Source organism: Halichoerus grypus, chromosome 2 (genome assembly GCF_964656455.1).
Source record: "Halichoerus grypus chromosome 2, mHalGry1.hap1.1, whole genome shotgun sequence".
Lineage (NCBI taxonomy): Eukaryota > Metazoa > Chordata > Mammalia > Carnivora > Phocidae > Halichoerus > Halichoerus grypus.
In genome coordinates, this window is record NC_135713.1 from 37,909,893 (window position 1) to 37,919,810 (window position 9,918).

The window sequence follows — 9,918 nt, forward strand, 5'->3', positions numbered from 1 at the left end:
ATTTAGACTCATACAAAAGATAGAGAAGCCACAGTTTGAAAAAGAAACTGGTATTTTCATATAAGTACTAATACTCCCCCCCCAAAAACAATAATCTATTATGAAGGGAGTCAGGATATATATAACTAGATTGTTGCTATTCTTGTGGTTTAAAGATTGTTTAACTCTTAGATACACGTAATTATTTTGATCTTTTAAAGTTACTTTTTTTTTCTTTCTTTCTCAAAGATTTTATTAAAGGTCTTTACAGATTAAAATCCAGTCTCCGGATCCAGCTGCCAAAGAGACCCTGTTACGCTGTGGGTACCGGCTGCCACACAGCAGGCGGCTCTGGCTTCCCACCTCTCTGTTCGAGATGGGGGTGGTGGGCAGTATCCCGTCTTCGGGTTCCACGATGCTCCCATGATCCGGCAGGGGGCCTCTTAGGGCCAGTCTTACCACTTGGGTCCCAGGGAAGCATGACCTTCACTCTGATGCCCAGCACACCCTGTCTGAGCAGAACATGGCGCACAGCAGTGTCAACGTGGTAGTTAACAGGGTCCCCACTGAATCATCAGGCCATCCACAGACTCCACGGATTTAGCCCCCGTCCTCGGAGTTTCCCGGACACCACGACCTCACAGCCTTCGGCCCCACTCTCCGTGATGAGCCGCAGCGCACCAGAGCGGGCGCTCCGCGCAGCAAGGCGGCCTAGGAGTCTGTAGCGCAGGGATTCTGCCCGGGCAACAGCACACACACCTCCTGTGGCCACCTTTTCGGCACAAAGCGCTACACCGCCTCAGGGAAACCAAACCTCTTCTGGACCACGGCAGTCAATTCTCGGATCCGCCGGCCCTTCTCACCAAGAACATTCTGCGTCCTGGTGGCCAAGATGATGATTTCTGTCCTGGTTGGTGTAACTCCGACCTCAGCCCCGGAGTAGCCACCTTCAGCCAGCTCCCGAGTGAAGAACTCATTCAGTTCAGCTCTGAAGACGCCATCAGCGACAAACTTCTTCTTGGAAATTTGCACCGCCATTTTGCCGCCACGCGCCCCGGAAAGAAAAAAAGGCTAAAGTTACTTTTTTATAATGTAAAATGTAGTCTTAGATTCTAAGTGATGCTACTAATCATGGATGCAAATGACTTGAATCTCTCAGCAGTCCCCTCCTCTCCCTACACAGATAGCCCATGGTACTCAGGGCATCCTTTTGCTGATCCTTTATATCTCTAGGCCCAATAGGTAGAGAGGTGGAAAATAAAAGGAAATTGCTGTTTAATTTTCTTGTTGTTCCCATGTTCTCCTTTCTACAACCTCCATGTTTTCATGCCGTGGCTCATTCTTTATATCCACCTCTGCAAATAACTCACCTGTAATGCAACTTACTTCTGGGTGTATTTTTTCCAATATCATTTTTGTTCCTTATCTGCACACATTCACCAGAGGTGTGTATATTGACCAAAGGTGTGTATATTCATGCAGGAATGGAAAAGGAAAAATTTGTGGCTCAAAAAGATTTTATTTGATTTAAGTTTACTTTTTGACTTTGCGTTTCATATAAAGTTAGATGATACCTATGTGAACTTCGCAAGGCTGCCTTCATTCAAAAAACACATTAAATGCGTTTTCTCAGACAGGTCTTTTCTGACTATCCAAATGAAAAGTAGCCACTCTATCATAATTATCTGTGTAATATTTATTACTATATGACATGTTTTCTTATTTATCCATTTATTGTTTCTTGCTTATCTCCTCCCAACAAATGATAAGCTTCATGGTGACAGAGACTGTATCTATCTTATTTACTACCTAAAAATGAGTTGGGATATAGTAGGTGCTCAATAAATTCTGAAGGTTAAATGAATGAATGAATGGATGGATATGTGTACAAACCTTCCTACCTGAGAATAGCAGTCACTTAGCTAATAGAATAGTGTTCAATGAATATAGCACATAAAGTTAAATAATCCTAAATCTGTACCCAAACCTGCCCTACAATTGTGGACTCAGTCAAAACAGGAGAATAGATATGATTAAATATTTTTGATAACTTATGGTCCAAAAAACAAAAGTCCATCATAACACATAATACAGTAGATATGTTCACCAACAGCATGTAAAATCTTGGTTCCAAATACAAAATTCTGTAAAATAACAACCAAATGTGACTTGAGTAAGCTATTAGGTTAAAATGTATTGTTGCACTCCCACTAAGTCATCAACAAACCTGAAGAAGGTCCACTGTTAAATGACAGCTCATAGCAGAACTTATGTTAAGAGGCAATGATTAAATAAAACAGAATCATGGGTCTTAATTCTGATTCATAGAAAGTGATTAACTATGCACCTAGACTATGAATACAGAATTTTTTAAAAATAAAGCCATCCTTGACATGCATGAAATATTAGTCTCCATGCCTAAATAGTTTAATAACAAAAACTTAATTGTATTTATTATTTGATAGCAATACAGCATATCTATTAAAAGCTATTGGATTTCCTGTAAATGTAGCTCTATAGAGTGATCCAAGTAATAAGCAACACAGTCAGTAACTGCCAGTTATTTAGTGTCACACTGCATTTCAACAAAAGCCATTATATCCTGTGTGACAGGAAAATGGGTGGAGGACCTTATAAATCAAACTTCCAGAAATCCTTGTTTACGAGGCTGACTTTTTGTGTTACTGTGTGGCTGTCCAAAAATTTTTCAGCAAGTCATGGCTTTTTTCTAGAAAATTTATCTTTATAAAACACATTGATAAGTCTTTCCATTTTTATAAACAAAACATCTAAAACATACACACACACACACACACACAGCATGAGAGACTCTTATCCAATTAAATGTTCTGGAATACAGAAAAAATATATTAAGTGACAAATATTTTATAGTGGTTTATAATGCTTTGCATGTAGTAGGTGCTTTGTAAGTATTTATTAAACCACTGAATCAAGAAATTAAAGCAAATCTTCTCATATACTCTCTGCTAATTTCTGAAGACTTCTTGTAAGTTTCTGAATAATAAATATCTTTTTTAACAGATGTGACAGGTCCTACTGATAAACAGATTATTGAGATGTATAATCAGGTTAAATTGTAGTTGCAAACTAAATTTAAATAAAGAAAGCCTCTCTCTGTCACCAGATTTCTGCCCCGACCCTCTGACCTGCTGTGTTCTTCTATTGGTAATTTAGCTTTTTATCAACATCCTCAAAATAAAACAAAAGCACAGATTTTTATTCTCTTTGTCCACCCCCAGATTTTTCACAATTGAAACAGTAGCCCCAGATTCCTATTCCTGCATGTGAACATTTCATGACTGCGCTTGTTCAGCTGCTTAGAAAACATACTCATTTTTTTCTCCAGTATTTTGTGCTATGAGAGAGCAGGTTGTGGGGCCGTTAGGTAGCACCGATCGCTCTCACTTCCCTTGATTTGTCTGCTAACCAACCAGATCTCCCCCTAACATGTCCCCTCCCTTACTCTCTATGTCCCCAACCCTTTCCCTACTCCAGCACTTAAAAGAAGGCCTCTCAGTTTGTGTTGAGAAATGAGCCGAAAATAAAAATCTGAATTTAAAAACAAGAGGGTTTCAGCTGAGATTCTGTGATCCTTCCCTATGTGAATCTTGATAGACCAGATCACTTTTGAGCAGCAGAATCTCAAGGGTGGCTTATTCAATAGCAGAACAATCTAATATCCTTATTCCCTTTATTTGTAAGTTTCAAATTTTCTTTTAAAGCATTCTCCTCTTGTATTTTCCTCTTCAACTTTATCACTGTATTTTTGACATAAGGGAAAGACTACAGAAGGACATTTTTGCAGTAATAGCAATCATAGTATTGGTCATAATTGTCTTCATATTTTGAAACTATTTAATTCTTCTAGAGTCTCTTTGGATTAATGGTGTCATTCAGTGGAATGTATCAGTTAATTCCATGTGTTGGCCACAATTTTCTCCCTGACCTCCTAGAGAAGTGACTTTAAACAACCTTTAAAACATGGGGAAATAAGGGGCGCCTGGGTGGCTCAGTTGGTTAAGCGACTGCCTTCGGCTCAGGTCATGATCCTGGAGTCCCTGGATCGAGTCCCGCATTGGGCTCCCTGCTCGGCAGGGAGTCTGCTTCTCCCTCTGACCCTCCCCCCTCTCATTTGCTGTCTCTCTCATTCTCTCTCTCTCAAATAAATAAATAAAATCTTTAAAAAAAAAAAAATGGGGAAATAAGATTCATTAATAATTTTTAGTTATCTTCATACTAGTTCATGTTTACGTGATATCAAACAGATGCATTTTTAAGGGTGATTCCAGTGCCTTTTTGCAAGAAGTTTTCTTTCCTAAAATTAGAACCAGAGCTGCACACAAACGTAACACAGGAAAGTTTATTTCAAATATATTATTTTCACAAGATTGAGGAGTGTATATGGTCTGAACCTCCAGTGTTAAACAAGACTGAATATTGAGTTTGGTTTCAAAACATTTTTATTTTATAGAAACAATATTTCAGAGTTTTGGACAAGGGTCCTTCTAGTCTCTATATTTTTATCTAACTGGAATATGCCTTCTGGTGCTTTGAGCACAACCAAAGTCCCTGGGAACTTCTGAGGAACTGCTATCAGTCTCGAGGTACGGGCCAATGTGATAAATCAAAGTCCTAATCTACTTGAAATTACCTGAGAGGGCTATAGCTCATCAGAGAAAATCAAACTCTGTATAAGAGCCCCCTGCTTCAAGGTTATGGCCCTGACTTTGATCCGTCCTCATAAATTAACTCTGAGGCATGGAAAGCCTAAAATTAGAGGGACCTATTAGAAAATTCATTACCCCAAAGCACCACCACCAATAATTTGGAGCCTAGGGCTTGAGAGCAGGGGCAAAGGGAGGCCTTGCCTCCTACAGTCAGGTGGCCCCACAGATAATTCATTGCACCAGCCTTTGTGGAAGAAATGCTTACTTAAGTAAGAGCACAAAGTTGTGAGAGGTCAGTTCACCTAGCAAGTTAGGCAGCCAGACTAATAAAATGAAACACTGGAGATGGTGGTTGGTTATTCTCCATTTGCTACCCATCCCCAGATCCATTCTTTGCCCTTTTCCACTTTTCTGTGTGTCCCAGGGGAGACTGACGCCTATGGATGGCACTACCTATGTCCCCTTGCCCTCTAGAGGGTTAGGCCAATAGGAGCCTCAGGCAGGATGTTGGAGAAAGCACAAGAAAGGAGAAGGTAGATGTCTCCTGCTGCCCTTCCTGGCTATCTCTCATCCTAGGCTCTCTCCTCACCCCCACTCCACCCTACTGGCTGCCTCCTTCTACAAAAACAGCTTCTATTGGACACCCACTCCCCTCCAAGACTCTTGAAAATGTCATCTCCTGGTAATGCCATCTCCTTCCTTTGTACCTGGAGGCCTAAGAGTGGGAATAGTCCATGGTTCCACATTCCTTGCTGGTTCCCCCAGCCATAACTGCATCTCTGTAAACAGCCCCTCTAATGAATTGTATTTGAACTCCAGCTGGCTCTAACTTCTATTATCTGCTGACAGAGTTGGAGATAAATACATGCATACACATACATACATACATACATACATACATATATTTATATATGTGACCAGAGAGGCCTCATTCCTAGTGAGAGACCCTTGATTTCTACAGAAAATAACCAGACTACAGAAACTTCCCTTGAACGAAGTAAGAAATTGAAGTAAGGGAGAGGAAAGGAGAAAGAGGCAATTTCTTCTTTGCCTTAGTACAATTTTTTTTTTTAGTTCTTGATGTCTGATGTATGTTTAAATAATAGATTTTACTTCAAATAAGGCAAAGTTAGATACTTTTTCTCATCAAAGAAATTCTAATTCTCAAATCACTTATATTTTTAAGGTCTAAACTAAGATTCATTAATATAGCAAATTAAGAACCAAGGCAAACTATAATAAATTCTTTTCCACATCAAAAGTTAGTAACCTGCCCAAAATATGACTATTTAAAAGCTTTCTAACTATTTAGGTAAAAATATGTTCTGGTGCTTCAACCACCTGTGTTACCTAAAAGATAGAATAATATGTATTATACATAGGTATCAACTTGTGACAACATCATAGAATTAACAAAAGCATTTAAGAAATGTTAGCATGTTTAAAAATCACTGAGTTCTTTCTTGAAACTCTTTATCGCTCTTGGTTTCAAGATTTATCATTTCAAGGTTTATTTTCTAACTGAATATGTTCTAAAGTTTGCTTTATTTTATAAAAAGCTTTTGAGATAAATAATCAGTTCCCACATTATCAGTAAGAGCCGAAAAACATCATCATTGCTGCTATTGTCATTTCTTGAGGTTTTTAAATACCACTTTTCATTCCAAAAGCTTATAACATGATGTGCACAATGAGCAGGAAACAGATGTGTCCCAGAGATTTATTTGAATATTTTGTGTGTATTTACTACAAACAGACAAGAATTAAAATACCAGCTTAACATAAATTCTCTAAAAATTCTTTTAAAAGTGTTCCCAGATTGTGGATACACAGAATTAAAAAAAAAACAAAAAAACCCTCCAGGGTTAGGTATCACTTTTGTCAATTCCATTCATTGTATGGCTCTGAATTTCTGAAAAATAAAGTAAAATAGAGACACCTACCCAGCCTTCCTAATGGGGAAATCATGAAAATCAAATATAATAAATAAATGGAACAATTCTCAATAATTATAAAATGTCATATAAATGACACTTGAGATCTTTTTTTGTGAATGTTTATGACAGGTCATAACTCCTTAAATTTATTTTTTTTTTTGAGATTTATTTATTTGAGAGACACCTGGGTGGCTCAGTTGGTTAAGCATCTGCCTTCAGCTCAGGTCATGATCCCAGAGTCCTGGGATCGAGTTCAGCGTCGGGCTCCCTGCTCAGCGGAGAGCCTGCTTCTCCCTCTGCCGGCCGCTCTCCCTGCTTGGGCTCTCTCTCTCTTCCTCTCTCTCTGACAAATAAATAAAAATCTTCAAAAAAAATTTATTTATTTGAGAGAGAGAGAGACAGTGTGGGGGAGAGGGGCAGAGGGAGAGAGAGAGAGTGAGAGAGAATCTCAGGCAGACTCCCTGTTGAACATGGAGCCTGTGATCATGACCCTGTGATCATGACCTGAGACTAAAACTTTGCAAACAATGGTGAAAGATAATATTTCTTAGATGCCTATGAATCTACAATGTAAAGTCAATAAAAGAAGCAAAAAGATAAAATAATGCAAAGAGTCACATATAATGAAGTAGGTGAGCATTCTTAACCTTAGTTTGTCTGTCTGCATAGACCGGTGTCATATTGTGAATGATTTGCTAGAATGTGTGTGTGTCTACATGTGTGTGCTTACATGTACATTCATAATTATACATGTGTTTTAAACATTAGGATACAACTAGACTTGCTTCATTTACTGACTTGATTAGTTTTTGAATGAAGAACAGTCAAGACTTCCTTTTTTTTTTTAACCATTGTAAGAAAATCCCTTAAAACTCTTATAGAATACAGAGTCAGTTCAAGTCTATTTCATTTTGTCAACTTTGAATTCCATCTAATGTTTTATAAATAAGAGTTGGAATAAATCTTAAAATAAGCAACAGGAGTTAATTAGAGATCACTAGAAGTTGCTTACTTGTTGGGATTTTATTGCTAGTATTTCTTCCTGTTTTCAATTTTAGAACATCTAACTTTATTAAGATAGTTAACGAGCACAGATTCAATGACAGGGCTGAGAGCAAATGGAGAGAACATTTCTCTGTAATGCTCAACTTGCCCACGGTCTTGTGTTCATATCTAGAGATCTTTCTCACTGAATATACTCTGTACTGTTTGTTTTCTTGTCTACTTCATACAAGTGCCTTAAAATTTTGTGATCAACAGATAATCTGGGTCAATTTTATATTGCTTAATACATTGTTCTAATTAATAGATATTATTGAATCAGCACCTCAACCAAATAAAGCAACTACTAACATTTAAACGAACAGTATTTATTTTGAAGAAGGCTGGTAGTTTGTTTTTTCTGTTTGTAATCATTGTCAACATAGTAATTCATGTAGCTCTCTAGAACTTTTATATGCAACAAGTTGAGAATTAAGAAAGAACGTATTATTTTTCATGTCTTGCATCTACATGCATTGCAGCCAAATTGCTGCAGAATATTTTAGACTACAGTTTACAATCAAGATATTCTGCTCTAAAATCTCTACACATTACTGGAAAGCATAACAAGCAGTGATTGTGAATCACTGATTATTCTTCATACTCCAATATAGATACATAGCCTAATTCGTTTTACCAAAAGTTAAAGAAAAAACTACTCTTCATTAATTCTACTACTGTGCATGTAGACTAGGCTTCTTGATCTCAACCCATCTGTTGTTTATTTGCACAGTATTATTTTTTTAATAATACCTTTATTATGAAAACATACAATTCACCCTTTTAAAGTATACAATTCATGTGGTTTCTAATATATTCACAGAGTTGTGCACCCACCACCACTATCTAATTTTAGAACATTTTCATCATCCTAAAAAAAAAAAAAAATCCCCTTACATATTAGCAATCATTTTTGATTCTTCTATCCCTCCAGGCCCTGGCAACTACTCATCTACTTTTCCTTTTTTATATATTTGCCTATTTTAGACATCTCAATATAAATGGAATCACACAATATGTGGCCTTTTGTGTCTAAATTCTTTCAGTTAGAGTGTTCTCAAGATTTACTCATGTTGAATCATGTGTTAGTAGTTTATTCCTTTTTATGGCTAAATAATATCCCCATATATGGATATAGCACATTTTATTTATCCATTTATCAATTGGTGGACATTTGAGTTGTTTGTATTGTTTGATTATTCTGAATAGTGCTACTATGAACATTTGTGTACAAGTTTTTGTGTGGTTATATGTTTTCAGTTCTCTTGAGTACACCACATACACACACATACACACACACACACACACACCCCAAGAAGTGGGCATTGCTGAGTCACATGGTAACTCTATGTTTAACTTTTTTGAAGAAATACCTATTTTCTAAACTGGCTTCACCATTTTACAATCTATGAGAGTATTAATTTTTCCATATCCTTGCTAAAACTTGTGACTGTCGTAATCATCCTAATCTGAAGCAATCTTTTTTTCAATTATGTAACATGTCACTTTATTGACATTGATTAATTCCAACAGATTTTATTTTATTTAAATTCAATTAGCCAAGGTATAGTACATCATTAGTTTTTGATATAATGTTCAGTGACTCATCAGTTCAGTATAACACCCAGTGCTCATCACATCACGTGCCTTCCTTAATGCCCATCACCCAGTTATCCCATCCCCTCACCCACCTCCCTTTCCACAACCCTCAGTTTGTTTCCTGGAGTCAAGAGTCTCATATGGTTTGTCTCCCCCTCTGATTTCTTCCCATTCAGTTTCCCCCCCACCCCTATTGTCCTCTGCACTATTCCTTATGTTCCACATATGAGTGAAACCATATGATAATTGTGTTTCTCTGCTTGACTTATTTCACTTAGCATAATACCCTCCAGTTCCATCCATGTTGGTGTAAATGGTAGATATTCACCCTTTCTGATGGCTGAGTAATATTCCATTGTATATATGAACCACATCTTTATCCATTCATCCGTTGAAGGACATCTCAGCTCCTTCCACAGTTTGACTATCGTGGACGTTGCTGCTATGAACATTGGGGTGCATGTGCTCCTTCTTTTCACTACATCTGTATCTTCGGGGTAAATACCCAGTAGCGCAATTGCTGAGTCATAGGATAGTTCTATTTTAATGTCCTGAGGAAACTCCATACTGTTTTCCAGAGTGGATACACCAGCTTTCATTCCCACCCACAATGTAAGAGGGTTCTCCTTTCTCCACATCCTTAAAATGCCCAACATTGGCAGTATATCTTTAAT

At 37.5% G+C, this 9,918-nt stretch overlaps 1 pseudogene; it reads right to left on the reverse strand.

Annotated features, from left to right (window-relative positions):
* Positions 1 to 210: 210 nt before the first annotated feature.
* On the reverse strand, positions 211 to 1,023 carry LOC118541959 (small ribosomal subunit protein uS3 pseudogene; annotated as a pseudogene).
* Between the last annotated feature and the right edge of the window lie 8,895 nt (positions 1,024 to 9,918).